The sequence below is a fragment of the Triticum dicoccoides genome, chromosome 4A, assembly GCF_002162155.2.
Source record: "Triticum dicoccoides isolate Atlit2015 ecotype Zavitan chromosome 4A, WEW_v2.0, whole genome shotgun sequence".
Taxonomy (NCBI): Eukaryota; Viridiplantae; Streptophyta; class Magnoliopsida; order Poales; family Poaceae; genus Triticum; species Triticum dicoccoides.
Window position 1 is genome coordinate 221606766 of NC_041386.1, and position 17107 is coordinate 221623872.

Consider the following 17107-nt stretch of genomic DNA (forward strand, 5'->3'; position numbering starts at 1 on the left):
TCAACTACCGATGACATATACCACTACCGTGGCCGAGATCGCGAGAACCTCTACTTGCTCCTTGAAACATGTACGACTTCCGTCGCCGAAGAACCGTGTACCACTACTTCCCTCTACGAACGCGAATCGTCCCGATTGCACGCTTCGAAGGTATAACCATCGAGACGACCGCCCGTGGACTGAATGCATGTGTTGTATGAGATGCACCACTTGCTTGCACCATGTCCGAATTGATCCTTGCACGTTCCTCATTAGCCCTGCCACAAACCCGTGGGACACCCAGAATCCGGGATCACCCCACCATCCTTGAGTGACTCTCTCCGCACACTTTCTCTTTTGCACCGGTACTCCAATGAGTTGCTGGAACCCGGAATGTAGCCTTGGCATCATTTTCGTTATCGCCGCCATGGCACCCCTTTCATTCCGTCATGGCGACCAAATGCTTCATATCATGTTCATGTCAACTTTTAATAAAAATTACATAAGACTTGCATATGTCATCCGCATCATGTTTACAACATTTTAAATGCTTAAAATTGTTGCTTGCTTTAAATTGCTAAATATGCATCTAGGGATTTTCCGGAATTGTTGTTTGTTGTTCCGGCCTCATTTAAATTGCCTAAAATGTGTACTTTATTTATGCTTCACCTCTTGCCATGTTTAACAACATTTAATATTGTTGGGTACGGAACCAAGAGAGAACTAAATAAGTCATGTGGTGTTTTGTTAATGTGCAACTCGTTGTATTTTGAGCTCCACTTAATTTGTAGTATTGTTTGTGCACTTTGCCATGCCATGCCTCATTAAGCGAACATGCATCATACTTGGTTGTGCATCATGCCATGTTTATGTGATGGTTGTTTACTATGTTGCTTGCTTATTTTCCGGTTGCTTCTCTCGTTAGCTTCGGTTTCATTTCAGAGTTGTGAGGATTCGTTCTACTACGTCCGCTTGTCTTCTTAATGGACTCGTTCTTCTTCCTTGCGTGATCTCGGGCGAGATGATCATACCCTCGAAATCGCTTCTATCTTTGCTTGCTAGTTGTTCGTTCTATCGCTATGTCGCGCTACCTACAACTTGTTATATCATGCCTCCCATATTGCCATGTCAAGTCTCTAACCCTCCTTCCTAGCAAACCGTTGTTTGGCTCAGTTACCGCTTTTGCTCAGCCCCTCTTATAGCGTTGTTAGTTGCAAGTGAAGTTGAAGCTTGTTCCATGTTGGAACATGGATATGTTGGGATATCATATTATTTCTTATTTTAATTAATGCATATATATATACTTGGTAAAGGGTGGAAGGCTCGGCCTTTTGCCTGGTGCTTTGTTCCACTCTTGCCGCCCTAGTTTCCGTCATACCAGTGTTATGTTCCTTGATTTTGCATTCCTTACGCGGTTGGGTGTTATGGGAACCCCTTGACAGTTTGCTTTGAATAAAACTCCTCCAGCAAGGCCCAACCTTGGTTTTAACATTTGCCACCTAAGCCTTTTCCCTTGGGTTCCGCGGACTCAAGGGTCGACTTTATTTTAAACCCCCGTGCCAGTGCTCCTCTGAGTGTTGGTCCAAACTAGAGCACCGTGCAGGACCGTCCCTTGGCAACTTGGGTTATGTTGGTACTTGTACGCTTAGCTTATCCGGTGTACCCCGAGAACGAGATATGTGCAGCTCCTATCGGGATTTGTCGGCATAGTCGGGTGGTCTTGCCGGTCTTGTTTTACCATTGTCGAAATGTCTTGTAACCGGGATTCCGAGACTGATCGGGTCTTTCCGGGAGAAGGAATATCCTTCATTGACCGTGAGAGCTTGTGATGGGCTAAGTTGGGACACCCCTGCAGGGTATAAACTTTCGAGAGCCGTGCCCGCGGTTATGTGGCAGATGGGAATTTGTTAATATCTGGTTGTAGAGAACTTGACACTTAATATAATTAAAAAGAATGAACCATGTGTGTAGCCGTGATGGTCTCTTTTCGGTGAAGTCTGGGAAGTGAAGACGGTCTTGTGTTATGCTTGAACGTAAGTAGTTTCAGGATCACTTCTAGCTTCTCGACCGTTTCGGTGCTTCTCTTCTCGCTCTTATTTGCATATGTTAGCCACCATATATGCTTAGTGCCTACTGCAGGTTCACCTCTTTACCTCATCCTACCCATAAGCTTAAATAGTCTTGATCTCGCGGGTGTGAGATTGCTGAGTCCTCGTGACTCACGGATACTTCCAAACAGTTGCAGGTGCCGATGATCCCAGTGCAGGTGGCGCGACCGAGCTCAAGTGGGAGCTCGATGTAGATCTAAGTCGTTGTTTTGTGTCTTTTGCGGATGATCAGTAGTGGTGCCTAGTGGGGATGATCAGGGATCTAGCATTTGGGGTTGTCTTCTTTTATTTTGATTCTGTAGACGGACCTTGATTGTACTCTGGATGATGTATGATTAACTTGTTATTTGTGTGAAGTGGCGATTGTAAGTCAACTCTTTATCCCTCTCTTATTCAGAACATGGGATTGTGTGAAGATTACCCCTCTTGCGACAAAACCACCATGCGGTTATGCCGCTAAGTCGTGCCTCGACACGTGGGAGATATAGCCGCATCATGTGCATTACAATTCTGCAGCATATGGCTCATGGCACAAGTTGCACATTTCCAGCCATTTCCCATTGATTCGCTCTTTCTACTATCACGGCATATGGCCCCACATGTCATACGGGTATCCATTGGATATCCATGGAGCACAAACTATAACCATGCCCAACCCGGTTGTTCGTGGGTATCCATATCCACAGACCCATGGGCAGAAATGTGCTCCATACCCTTGCCCAACCGGGTCGGGTACCCATGGGTATCCAGATCCATGGATAAAATTGCCATCCCTAACCCCATCTCTCTCTCTCTCTCTGCCCTCTGTAAGCCCTCTCCCCTCCCCTCTTCTCTGCTATTTAGTGCTAGTTAGTATGAAATAGTATGAACCCTACGCTATTTTTAGTGTAAGAAAAAACAAAATTGATTATATAGGTTTCTTGCATTTTTTTAGTTAAAGAAATTGTTGTTATTTAAATTTTATAGTGCTGGTTAGTTAATTAGAATTAGTATCAAAACTAGGATAGATTAGTTAAAGCAACTGTTGCTAATTCAATTTTTTAGTTAAAGCAATTGTTGCTATTTAAAAAACAGAATTTGAAGTGGACAGATTAGTTAAAGCAACTGTTGCTATTTAAAAAAATAGTTAAAGCAATCGTCGCTATTTTTTAGTTCCAAATTTAGGTAGGCTGAATTTAGTTTCAAATATTGTGAAGAAAAATGACTTCTTGCATTTTTCTTCAAGTTCTATTTATTTCTTTCTTTTATATGCAAATTTGAAGTGGACATGTGATTTGGACATGTCATATTTGGAATTTGGACATGTGATGTTTTGGACATCTCATATTTGGAAAATCATGGTTATGTGCAGGGTAAATGATCCAAGTGGCCTATGTTTCGCCGGAATGTTGATTCATTTCCGTTCCGGTGAATTCAGGCGCTCGATATGTCGACTTTTTAGCAAAGGTCATGCCGAAAATTTTTGTGAAGTTTGGCATGACTTGTGCTAGAAAGTAGGCATATCGAGTGTCGGTGTACTAGAGTAGGGGTACCCTAGTATCCCGAACTCGTGCACGGGCAGTTGCAGCGCCCCGCGGCAAGGCTTGCCGGGTGACCGCCAAGACCCTCCGTGGTTCCCTTAAAGACCATTCAAGAACAAAGTACTCAAACCAAGGCCCCGGCAAGAGGAGCTTGCCGGGAAGGCCAACCCAGGCCCCGGCAAGAGGAGCTTGCTGGGAAGAGACAAGACCCCGGCAAGAGGAGCTTGCCGGGAAGGCCACTCAAGGCATACCAAGAAAGCTTGCCGCGACGCGCCCTGCGTCTCGGCAAGACCCGGTGAGCGACAAGCTCCCAAACACGACAAGACGACGACCACGGCAAGCAGCTTGCCGCGGGAAACTCCCACTTCGTGCCCGCGCTCCAGCACACCTGCTAACGTGTCGCTCTAGGACTCTCCCAAGCACACGTGGCAGGAGGCCGTGCAGCTAGGGGTGCGCGGTGGCAAGCGGAGATGAAGAGAAGGCCATCGTGGCAAACGGTGGCGCTCCTAAGGTCACTTTTTGCACTGTTTAGGCAACTTAGATAGGCATTTAATGCCCTTGTCCCCTGCCGTCAGAGTTAGGTAGGGTGCACTGTATCCACAGTAGCGGTAGCTGCACCAACCGCATCCTTTTCCATTTTTACCCTTCTAGTCTACGTTGCCACCTGTCGGTGACCCCTTGAAAGTATAAAAGGAGGCCCAGGCGCAACATAGAGGGGGTTCGGCCAGTTCGGCTCATTCGAAACACCAGGAACACTCTCACGCTCAGTCTGGCAGCGTCCATCGCTCCTGAGCAAGAATTCAATACACACAAACAAGCAGCAGTAGGGTTTTACGCATCCGTGCGGCCCGAAGCTGGGTAAAAACCGCTCGCGTGTACTGCCTCGATCCGCTCTTTGTGCGACCTCCGCCCCCCACCGAACCGAAAGGGGCCCTGTCCCCATAGGTGTTGGTGGAATCAGCCTCCCCGACATCTCTGGCGCGCCAGGTAGGGGGCGTCGAGATCGTGCGAACCCGATCCAGCGTGCACGCGAGCTAAATCTTCTTCGTCTTCACCGACATGCCACCGAAGAAGAAGGCTTCGGGGGCAACAGCCCCGTCTGCGTCGCTTCCACCACCTCCGGAGCAGGCGGACGGTGGAGTGGACGCCGGCGGAAGAATGGACATCGACGAGGGTGCCCACAGCGCTGCCAAGTCCAAGGACAAGGCCGCGCAGACCTCGGCGTCCATACGCCCACCGCGCCCATCTCAGGAAGGGCGGGACCAGCAGCGTCATAGCGTTCGCAGCACCATACGTCTGCTGGCCCAAGATCAAGCTGGTGGTTCGCGTGGCGTTCAAGACCAGCATGCACGCCAGCATGCTGGCCCCAGCGAGGTGCGGTCGCCTGGACGGGACACTGCTCCTTCTAACTTGGTTAGGAGTCCGAGCATGTCCCGCTCCTCGCACCGTTCACCTCTGCCGCCCATCACGCCGGCGGAAGCCTTGGCGCGGGCCCAGCTACTCCTGGATTACCCTTCGACGGTGGACAAGACCGACGAATGGAGGGCCACTATCCAGAGCCTCATCGGTTTCGCCAACGGCGACACTGCGCGGCAACCAAGCACCTCGCTGCCGCGGCAGAACAGCCGGATGCGAGCCGATGGCAACAAGACCGGGGGAGGTGCGACTTCCATGCACTCTCCACTACGAAGGCCAAAGTCGCCGACTCGCCGGGTCCACCCCGACAGCGGCTCCACCGCGTCGTCGGACCCATGAACGACAACAAGAAGACGCTCGAACCCGCATTGAGCGCCGAAGAGAAGCGCGACGTCAATCCGACAAGCGCGCTGGGCCCTCTGTTGACATGCATGCGCCAGGGGAACCAGGCGATCTGTCGTAGGCGGTAGGTTGTCCTGCGTTCACCCGTGAGCTGCGGCAAGTCCAGTGGCCCAGCACAAAGAATTTCAAACCAGACGTACCAGAGAAGTACGATGACAAGACGCATCCCTCGGAGTTTCTCAGCATCTACACCATCGCGGTGCAGGCTGCCGGGGGACGGGACGACAAGATCCTTGCCAACTACTTCCCGCTGGTACTCAAGACCAATGTCAGATCCTGGCTCATGCACTTGCCGGACAACTCCATATCCTCCTGGGCTGATTTGTGCCATCAGTTTGTTGGCGCCTTTACAGGCGGCCACAAGCCACATGGCCAAGAAAGCGATCTTCATCTGCTTGCCCAGAAGGAAGGAGAGCCACTGCGCAAGTACATTTAGAGATTCAGCCGTGTACAGCACAACATCCCAGACGTCCACCCCGCCGCGATCATCAGCGCGTTCCATCAGAACGTGCGAAACCGAAGGATGAGGGAGGAGATGGCGATGTGTAAGATCAGAGACGTCAGCGAGCTTTACGCCCTGGCCGACAAGTGTGCACGCGCTGAAGAGGGGAGAAGGCTCCCCGGAGAGGATATAGGAGCAGGATGATCTGACAGTGAGGATGCCGCCCCGACAAAGAAAGGCCGGCGGCGGAACAACAGAAGGAGGAAGGGCAAGGAAGTGCTAGCTGTCGAGCAGTCCGGCAACGGAGGTGGCGCCAAGGAAGCTAAAGCTGGTGGCTCCGACAAGGAGGCCCAGCCTGTGGCGGTCGCCGACAAGCAGGTCAGCTCCGGCAAGCAGTATTGTAAGATTCACCGCACCAAGGGCCACGATCTCCAGAATTGCAAGAAAGTCGAACAGCTTGTTGAGCAACAGAAAGCTGAGTACGAGCGGCGCGACAAGGAGAAGGCCCAGGAAGGAACTGGTGGATCCGGCAAGAAACGTCCCGGCCGAGGGGGACGCCGCGGCAAGATCAAGCAGCGGCAAGGAGATAGGCCTCCCCGCGGCCGCGACAAGGATGAAGATGACGACGACGACAATGAAGACATGGATGATGATGAGGCCGATGAGCAGGAATTTCATAAAGCCACAGAGGTCCTGTGCGTTGACGGTGGTGCTTCTCTGCATACTTCGCACCGCCAACTCAAGCAATGGATGCGGGAAGTGAATGCAGCAGAGCCATCCATAGAGTCACTCAAGCCTCTGAAATGGTCCAGGACGCCTATCATCTTCGACATTGAGGATCACCCTGATCGCGTAACTGCGGTTGGGTGCTTGCCGATGTTGGTTTCACCAACTATCCGCAACCTCAAGGTCACGAAGATGCTAGTTGACGGCGGGGCCGGCTTGAACCTGATATCCTCCGCGGTCCTCCAGAGACTTCAGATCCCTGACAGCGAGCTCGAAGAGACCGGCACATTCCAAGGAATTAGCCCGGGAAGAAGCAAGCTGAAGGGAAAGATCACGCTGCCGGTCACATTTGGCAGCGAGATGAATTTCAGAACTGAGAGGGTCACATTTGACGTTGCCGATTTTCCATTGCCCTACAATGGGATCCTTGGCCGTCCAGCGCTCGCCAAGTTTATGGCAGCCTCTCACTATGCATACAACATGCTCAAGATGCCAGGCCCGATAAGTGTCATCTCTGTCCCCGGCGACAAGAAAGATGCCCTTATCTGCGCCGACAAGATCTACCGGGAAGCAGCAGCCACAGCCGATCACAACATACTTGCCGCTGAAGCTCCCGGGGGGAAGAAGAAGACAAAGTCCGGCAAGAGCTCTGATGCCCACTCCGGCAAGCGCACCTCTTCGGAGTGCTGCGCTACCGTCGAGGACGCACCATCGAGCTCCACCGGCAAGTGCAAGAAGACGATGGCAGCTCCACCCGAGACCAAGAAGGTGCCCGCCAAGAAGGACGGCACTGGTGGTACCTTCACCATCAGTGCCACGCTTGACCCCAAATAGGAAAGCGTGCTCGTTGCTTTCCTGCGGGCGAATGTCGACGTGTTTGCATGGCAACCGTCTGATATCCCCGGTGTTCCCAGGAAAGTAATCGAGCACCACCTTGCCGTCTATCCTCATGCGCGGCCCGTCAAGCAGAGAGTCAGGAAGCAAGCGGTGGAGCGCCAAGAGTTCATTGCAGAAGAGATCAGGAAATTGGAAGCAGCAGGCCTTGTCAGAGGAGTGCTCCATCCCACGTGGTTGGCCAATCCTGTAGTCGTGCGCAAGGCGAACGGGAAATGGAGGCTTTGTATAGACTTCACTGATGTCAATAAAGCTTGTCCCAAAGATCCATTTCCCTTGCCGCGCATTGACCAGATTGTTGACTCCACAGCTGGATGTGATTTGCTTTCATTTCTTGATGCATACTCAGGATACCATCAGATCTTCATGGCAGAAGAGGATGAGGAAAAAACCGCATTTATCACCCCTTGTGGCGCATACTGTTTTGTACGGATGCCCTTTGGGTTGAAGAATGCTGGTTCAACATTTGCAAGAGTAGTCCATGTCGCTTTTGAGCCACAGATACACAGAAACGTGGAAGCCCACATGGATGATATAGTGGTTAAGAGCAAGGACAAGGCTACCCTGATCCAAGATTTAGAAGAAACTTTTGCAAATCTGCGCAAGATCAACCTCAAGCTCAACCCCGAGAAGTGCGTGTTTGGAGTCCCTTCCGGCAAGCTTCTCGGGTTCTTTGTGTCTCAGCGGGGAATTGAAGCCAACCCCGACAAGATCAAGGCCATCGAGCAGATTGAAGCACCGAAGCGCGTCAAGGATGTGCGAAGGCTTGCCGGTTGTGTGGCTGCTCTCAGCAGGTTTATCGCTAAGTCTGCTGAGCGTGCCCTGCCATTCTTCAAAATATTGAAAAAGGCAGGTCCAATGAAATGGACTCCGGAAGCGGAGGCCGCGCTGCAGGACTTGAAGAGGTACCTGTCCTCCACTCCAATACTTGTCGCACCTAAGCCACAAGAGAAGTTGTTGCTATATCTGGCAGCAACCAATCAAGTGGTTAGTGCTGCGTTAGTAGCGGAGAGGGAGGCGGATGATGAGCCAGCGACCGCGACAAGTGAATCCAGTGACAAGCAGGGGGCTTCTTCGACAAGCTCTGGCCCCGACAAAGTTGAATCTGCGCAGACGTGCAAGGAGGTGCAGAAGAAGATGGTGTAGCGCCCAGTTTACTTTGTCAACTCCCTTCTCCAGGGGGCTAGGTCGAGGTACTCTGGTGTGCAAAAATTGCTTTTCGGCCTCCTCATGGCCTCGAGAAAGCTGCGCCATTACTTCCAGGCACACGAGATCACAGTTGTCACTCGCTTTCCGCTGAAGAGGATACTGCAGAATCCAGAAGCAACAGGCAAGATTGTCGAGTGGGCATTGGAACTGTCAAGCTTTGGCCTCAAGTTTGAGATGCACTTTCCCAAGGAGCAAGCAATGAACAATACTGCAGAGTATGAGGGTTTGCTTGCCGGCCTCAGAATCGCAGCCGACCTTGGGATCAAGAAACTCATTGTAAGGGGTGACTCGCAGTTTGTCGTCCGCCAAGTGAACAAGAACTACCAGAGCCCATTGATGGAAGCTTATGTTGATGAAGTGAGAAAGCTAGAAGAACACTTTGACGGCTTGCAAATGGAACATGTTCCACGAGCTCAGAACGACATTGCTGATGGCCTGTCAAAGTGCGCTGCACTAAAGTTACCTGTGGAACCAGGGATCTTTGTGCTCAAGCTGACTCAACCATCCGTGACACCATCAACTGGACAGAATAAGAAGAGGAAGTTGGTTTCTGGTGACTACTTTCCGGCAGAGCTTCCCGAAGCCGCCGCCAAGAAGGTCCCCAAGATCGACGCCAAGAGTGCTGAGGAGCAGTCTGCTCCAGCGAACCTCTTGGTTTGTTCCATTGAAGCAAACGCTCCCGACAAGTTTTGCTCCGGCAAGCTTGCCGGGGAATATCACGCTCCGGCCGAACCGCAGGTTCTTGCCGTAGAAGCGGATGTTCCCGCAGCAACAGATACGCCTTTAGTCCTTGTTGTCGAGCCACAAGCTCCAGCATGGGCGCAGCAGATTGTCCGTTTCCTTCAAACAGGAGAGCTTCCCGAAGAGCAAGAAGAAGCGGAAAGAGTAGCCCGGCAGTCAAGTATGTACAAGTTTGTCGACAACACACTGTACAGAATAAGACTCAACGGTGTGAAATTGAAGTGTATTCGCCGGGAAGATGGACAACAGCTGTTGGCAGAGATACATGGAGGCATATGTGGTCACCACATTGGCGCAAGAGCACTTGTCGGCAAAGCATTCCGACAAGGCTTCTTCTGGCCGACAGCCCTCCAGGATGCAACTGCACAAGTAACCAAGTGTGAAGCGTGCTAGTTCCATTCCAAGCAGATACACCAGCCAGCTCAAGCTCTCCAGATGATCCGTTTATCCTGGCCATTTTCGGTCTGGGGGCTCGACATCCTCGGCCCCTTCCCCCGAGCCGTCGGGGGCTTTGAGTTCTTGTACGTTGCAATCGACAAGTTCACAAAGTGGCCGGAAGTGGAACCAGTGAGGAAGGTGACAGCACGGTCAGCAGTCAAGTTCTTCAGGTCGATTGTTTGTCGTTTCGGGGTTCCTAACAGGATCATCACCGACAATGGCACGCAATTTACGAGCCGCACCTTCATGCAGTATGTCCAAGATCTTGGCGCCAAGGTCTGCTTCGCTTCTGTTGCTCACCCGAGAAGCAACGGTCAAGCGGAGAGGGCAAATGCTGAAGTGTTGCGAGGCCTCAAGACCGGAACTTTCGACAAGCTGCACAAGTGCGGAAGAAACTGGATCGAGGAGCTGCCGGTGGTTCTTTGGTCGATCAGGACGACGCCAAATCGAGCCACTGGCCAGACACCCTTCGCTCTAGTCTACAGAGCGGAGGCAGTTCTTCCCATGGAACTCGTTTACGGGTCGCCTCGAGTGCTCGCTTATGATGAGCTCGAGCAAGAGCAGCTGCGACAAGATAACGCGTTGCTCCTTGAGGAAGACCGTCTTCAGGCTGCTGTGCAAGCCGCTCGCTACCAGCAAGCTTTGCGTCGCTACCATAGCCGCAAAGTTAAAGCCAGAAGCTTCGAGGAAGGCGACCTTGTTCTTCGGCGCGTTCAGTCCGCCAAGAATTCCAACAAGTTGACGCCGAAGTGGGAAGGCCCTTATCGGGTGAAACGAGTCACTAGGCCCGGCGCTGTCCACCTTGAGACCGAAGATGGCATTCCAGTGAGCAACTCCTGGAACATTGAACATCTTCGTAAGTTTTACCCGTAAGGCGCGGTTGCCGGAAGCTTTTCCGGCAACCACCTTTTGTACAAGTCTTGCCGCTGTTGCATGTAATCCTTTGTACAAAGCCGGGCGCAGACCCCGTGCACCAGTAAAGTTCATGTGCCCCGCACATCTTGTAAGTTTTTTATGCTATAATCCTTTTTTGCATATGTTATCTGACACTTTGTGCAGCACCAAATCCCAGTAAGTAATAATGAGCCCAAGGCTCCATATCATTACTTTATTTCTCTATTTCTTTCTCAAAAGAAGGAAGGTTCCCTCGCCCACAAAGTTTACCGGGGGGGAAGGAGAAGATAATGGTGTGGACCAGGCCGTTCAAGAAAGTTTCTCCTTGCCGGGAAGCAGACGACAGAAAAGCTAAGTTGCTAAAACTTGAGCAATCAGTTTTTTTAAGTTTTTGAGTTATTTTCCTTGAACGACCGTGCTTTGTATGGAAAACCTGTGCGCGGAGGAACCAACTCGTAGCTCGTTGCGCCTTTACTTTGTTTCGAGTCGGCTCAACAACTTAAGTGAGCTGCTAGCGCCCTTACTTTGCTTCGAGTCCGCTCAGCAACTTAAGTGAGCCGCTAGCGCCCTTACTTTGTTTCGAGTCCGCTCAACAACTTAAGTGAGCTGCAACTAGTTGCGACAAGGTTGCTTGTCGGTAGCGACCCCGCCAGTAGGCTGCTGAAGTTCCGCACTCGGCGCTCGCGGGAAGGGTACCTGCGCCGGCAAGTTTCCCTAGAAAGCGTAGGGCAGAACCATACAAAGCCAAGAGTCGAGTAAAGGAAGTAACACAACAATTCTTTGCCTAAGATAGAGTTATATTACAAAAACAACTTGTCGCGCCTCTAATAAAGTGTTCTTATGACATGACTGGCAACGACAAGAGAAGAAGAAAACGGACGGCACCTGGGCCCCGGCAAGCCAGAATCGCTGGGGGCTGCGAGTGCCAAGAATCGTCCACGGCAAACCAGAGTTGCCGGGGGCTGCAATATCAGATAAGTCTTTCATCCCTCATCATGCATCCTCTTATGGACTGGGGAATGCGAAACCGCGTTTCTTCCCGGAAACTGCCGTGCTCCCTCAACTCTAGGCCCTGGGGCTCGTTCCCGGGGCCAAGTTTGGTCGTAGTCGCGGCAGCAAAGGGATGAAACGAGGAGACCGCACCCACCTCGTTCCCGCTTCCGTCAAAGACGTGAGAAAGGTCGAGCGACGTGGGAAGGCGGCAGGGCCTGTTGCCGGGAGATGAAATGTCTGTCCGAGGGACACCAAGGATTTGCTCCTTGGCGTGGGTTCAACTCGCGAGACAAATAACCCGGCAAGCATCCCCTTTTTCATTAAAAAACATCCCACTCAGGTACAGTCCATAGAGGATGAAAAACATGAAAGAGAGGATTACAAGTTTTAGATACAGCTAAGGCCCGAAGGCTTACAAATTAAAAAGATAAGATGCCCGTAATCCCTTTCCTATCCCTCCCTTCAGGAGGCAGGTCAAGGAGGCGAAAAGGGCAAAAGGAGCGCCTAGGCGAGCTACGGGTGCCAGAAGACACCAAGAGAACATCCCGGGAGCCGTCCGAAGGCTGGACGGCGATGGCGGCGCTGGAAGCGGGGCTCGAAGACGGGGCGGCAGGATGTCAGCACGCTGTCGAGGGCACCACGCCCTCGTACTCTGACCTGACGGCCTTGTTGCCAGCCCTCTTCCCCTTCTGCAGCCTCCCTACGCCAGCCGCCCAAGGAGACGACCCCGGGGAGTTCAAGCAGCCGGCGACACGGATGATGGGGTCGCCGGTGCCGCGCGAAGCGGCGCCCCACGCCTAGTCGGACCCGCCACCCCGCCGCCCGCTACCCTCGTCGTTGCTGTCGCTCTCCTCCTCGTCAGTCTCGCTCGAGGAGGAGCCTTCGCTGTTGGAGGAGCTGTCCACGCAGCACTTCGCCTAAGTGCCGAAGCACCCGAAGACCTTGACGGAGAGGAGATAGCCCTCCATCAACTTAAAATGGAGGGTAAACCCCTCCATTAGGCTGTGGATGCGGGCGAACGTCTTCCACCCTCGATCAAGATACATCACATCGGGGGCTGGGAATACAACGCGGACTCGCGTGCCGCTGATTCCACAGCCCCTGATGTGCAGTCTCAGTGTCTCAGGCGGGTCCATCTCCATCGCACTCGCAAACGGAGCTGGAAGCCGGAGGCAACGACGAGGCGCCCGACGCAGCTTGACGAAGAACTCGCAAGGGTCGTCCCCTATATGGACCACCGTGGGGGAAGGAGCCGCCGGCGGAGGTGAAGCTGGCACGCCGCCCCGCCCGCCTCTTCCCCGAGCGCCTCGACCTCGTCCTCGACCTCGTCCGCGACCTCGCCCCCTCCCTCTTCCCCTTGTGGCTGGCTCCCCCACCACGGGCGCGGGAGAGGGAGAGATGCGCTGTCTGGCGGCGACCCTCGCCGCCACCGATGAAGGGCCTGGGTTCCCTTTCTCCATGGCGGATGAGAGAAAGGGGAGCAGAAGCTGAAGAAAGGAGGAGATGAGAGAGTGCGGGTTTCTGCGCTCCCCTCCCGCTCTTTATAATGGAGCGAGGTGGGGGCTCGGCCGCCCCGCTCAGCGAATCAAGGCACGGGAAGAGCAGGGAGTCGAGGCCAACCCGCTGCCTCTGCTCGCGACGGCCTAGTTTCCCACTTCCACCGTCCGCGACCCCAAGCGCATGGGAGCCGCGTGGCGGAGATGCAGAACCAAGGCGACGGGTGAGGCGGCCTCGCTCCGCCCCGTGATCGCGGGGAGTGGGCGTCCCGAAAACCGCGCACCAGCCCCGTCCAGTAAATGCACCACGCCCCCACGCCTACCTCCGTTCAGGGAGGAGGGCGTGAACCGTCCCCATCATCGTGGCCTGACGCATGCTCGAGGGGCTTAGCCCCGCGCACGCCGCCCACGTCACCCACGACGCCGCGTTTGACGCGTGCCATTCTGGGCGTGCGCGGTGGGAGCGGAGAGATATGCGGCGTGACCTAGGCCGCGCGTGCCCGTGCACTGTTTTGGGCCTGGCCCAACAGCGCTCGGCACCGTGTATGGCCCAGGCCCGGGGGCTCCGGTCGGTGTACTAGAGTAGGGGTACCCTAGTATCCCGAACTCGTGCACGGGCAATTGCAGCGCCCCGCGGCAAGGCTTGCCGGGTGACCGCCAAGACCCTCCGTGGTTCCCTTAAAGACCATTCAAGAACAAAGTACTCAAACCAAGGCCCCGGCAAGAGGAGCTTGCCGGGAAGGCCAACCCAGGCTCCGGCAAGAGGAGCTTGCCGGGAAGAGACAAGACCCCGGCAAGAGGAGCTTGCCGGGAAGGCCACTCAAGGCATACCAAGAAAGCTTGCCGCGACGCGCCCTGCGTCCCAGCAAGGCCCGGTGAGCGACAAGCTCCCAAACACGACAAGACGATGACCGCGGCATGGAGGTTGCCGCGAGAAACCCCCACTTCGTGCCCGCGCTCCAGCACACCTGCTAACGTGTCGCTCTAGGACTCTCCCAAGCACACGTGGCAGGAGGCCGTGCAGCTAGGGGTGCGCGGTGGCAAGCGGAGATGAAGAGAAGGCCATCGTGGCAAACGGTGGCGCTCCTAACGGTCACTTTTTGCACTGTTTAGGCAACTCAGACAGGCATTTAGTGCCCTTGTCCCCTGCCGTCAGAGTTAGGTAGGGTGCACTGTATCCACAGTAGCGGTAGCTTCACCTACCGCATCCTTTTCCATTTTTACCCTTCTAGTCTACGTTGCCACCTGTCGGTGACCCCTTAAAAGTATAAAAGGAGGCCCAGGCGCAACATAGAGGGGGTTCGGCCAGTTCGGCTCATTCGAAACACCAGGAACATTCTCACGCTCAGTCTAGCAGCGTCCATCGCTCCTGAGCAAGAATTCAATACACACAAACAAGCAGCAGTAGGGTTTTACGCATCCGTGCGGCCCGAAGCTGGGTAAAAACCGCTCGCGTGTACTGCCTCGATCCGCTCTTTGTGCGACCTCCGCCCCCTACCGAACCGAAAGGGGCCCTGTCCCCATAGGTGTTGGTGGAATCAGCCTCCCCGACATCGAGTGCTGGGAGTTGCTGGGAAACAGCATTCCATTAAACATAGATCTTTTTTATGTCATTTATCATTTTTTATAGTTTTAGAATTAAACGAGGAGACTTCATCATTGGAAACATGTCGAACAACGAAGAAACCGGGCCTTCTGACCAAGATGCACACGAGATGGATAATGACGGTGAACAACAGTACCTCGACTTTTTGTCTGCTAAGCACAATCAAGGTTGGCAGGTCATCCTTGATGATGGTACTAATGCCGACATCGACACCGACGGCGCCGGCACCAATGGAGGCGCCGAGACCGGCGGGGAAGGTGCCGGCGGGGAAGATACCGGCGGGGAAGGTACCGGTGCCGATGCTGCTACCGAAAAGAAGAAGCAGAAGAAGAAGAAGAAGAAGTGGATACAAAAACCTAACAAACTCGGATTGGATGATTGATGATCACAAAGATGGTACTGGTACCTCTTGAGCATGCGTTGGTTTTCCCTTGAAGAAGAAAGGGTGATGCAACGAAGTAGCGTAAGTATTTCCCTCAGTTTTGACAACCAAGGTATCAATCCAGTAGGAGACAACGCACAAGTCACCTAGTACCTGCACAAACAATCAAGAACCTTACAACCAACGCGATAAAGGGGATGTCCATCCCTTCATGGTCACTCGGAAAAGTGAGATCTGATAAAGATAGTAAAATAAATATTTTTGGTATTTTTGTTGTATAGCTTGGAAAGTAAAGATTGCAAAATAGTAAAAGAGATGCGATGTAAATAAAAGAGATGCAATATAATAAGAAAGAGACCAGGGGGCCATAGGTTTCACTAGCGGCTTTTCTCAAGATAGCATGTATAATGGTGGGTGAACAAATTACTGTCGAGCAATTGATAGGAAAACGCATAGTTATGAGAATATCTAAGGCAATAATCATGAATATAGGCATCACATCTGTGTCAAGTAGATCAAAACGATTCTGCATCTACTACTATTACTCCACACATCGACCGCTATCCAGCATGCATCTAGAGTATTAAGTTCATAAGAACAGAGTAACGCATTAAGGAAGATGACATGTTGTAGAGGGATAAACTCAAACAATATGATATAAACCCCATCTTTTTATCCTAGATGGCAACAATACAATACGTGCCTTGCAGCCCCTACTATCACTGGGAAAGGACACCGCAAGATTGAACCCAAAGGTAAGCACTTCTCCCATTGCAAGAAAGATCAATCTAGTAGGCCAAACTAAACCAATAATTCGAATAGACTTGCAAAGATATCAAATCATGCATATAAGAATTCAGAGAAGAACAAAATAATATTCATAGATAATCTTGTTCATAAACCCACAATTCATCGGATCTCGGCAAACACACTGCAAAAGAGTATTACATCGAATAGATCTCCAAGAACATCGAGGAGAACTTTGTATTGAGAATCAAAGAGAGAGAAGAAGCCAACTAGCTAATAACTATGCACCCAAAGGTCTGTGGTAAACTACTCATGCTTCATCGGAGAGGCAATTGTGTTGATGTAGAAATCCTCCGTGATCGATTCCCCCTCCGGCAGATCGCCGGAAAAGGCCCCAAGATGGGATCTCATGGGTATAGAAGGTTGCAGTAGTGGAAAAGTGGTTTCATGGCTCTCTGCGATTGATCTAGGGTATAAGAAAAAATATAGGCGAAAGAAGTACGTCGGTGGAGCTACGAGGGGCCCACAAGGGTGGGGGCGCGCCTACCCACCCTGGGCGCGCCCTCCTGCCTCATGGCCGCCTCGTGGCATTCCAGACTTCAAGTCCAAGTCTCCTGGCTTGCTTTCGGTCCAAGAAAGATCATCACGAAGGTTTCATTCCATTTGGATTCCTTTGGTATTCCTTTTCTGCGAAACTCTAAAATAGGCAAAAAACAGAATTTGGCACTGGGCCTCCGGCTAATAGGTTAGTCCCAAAAATAATATAAAAGAGCATATTAAAGACCATTAAACATCCAAAACAGATAATATAATAGCATGGAACAATAAAAAATTATAGATACGTTGTAGACGTATCAAGCATCCCCAAGCTTAATTACTGCTCGTCCTCAAGTAGGTAAATGATAAAAACAGAATTTTCGATGTGGAATGCTACCTAACATAATTATCAATGTAATTTTCTTTATTGTGGCATGAATGTTTAGATCCGAAAGATTCAAAAAAAAGTTTAATATTGACATCAAAATAATAATACTTCAAGCATACTAACAAAGTAATCATGTCTTCTCAAAATAACATGGCCAAAGAAAGCTACCCCTACAAAATCATATAGTCT